Here is a 267-nt window from a genome sequence, read left to right on the forward strand (position 1 = left end):
ACCATCCGTCCTACGCCCGAAAGAAGTGCACGTACCAAGTTTCATTAGGATATCTCAATTTTTACTCTAGTTATAGTGTGCACAGACGGACGGACCGACGGACGGACGGACAGACAGTCACCGCTTAATCGATTTCTCTTTTCATTCTGATCATTTATGTATACATTTGTCTATATCTATCTCGATTCGTTTTGCCTGTTACAAACAACCGTTATGTGAACAAAGTTATAATACCCTTGTGCACAAGTGCGCTCGGGTATAAAAACG

This window comes from Rhagoletis pomonella, unplaced genomic scaffold (assembly GCF_013731165.1).
Source record: "Rhagoletis pomonella isolate Grant_MI unplaced genomic scaffold, Rhpom_1.0 Rhpom_scaffold_00017, whole genome shotgun sequence".
Taxonomy (NCBI): Eukaryota; Metazoa; Arthropoda; class Insecta; order Diptera; family Tephritidae; genus Rhagoletis; species Rhagoletis pomonella.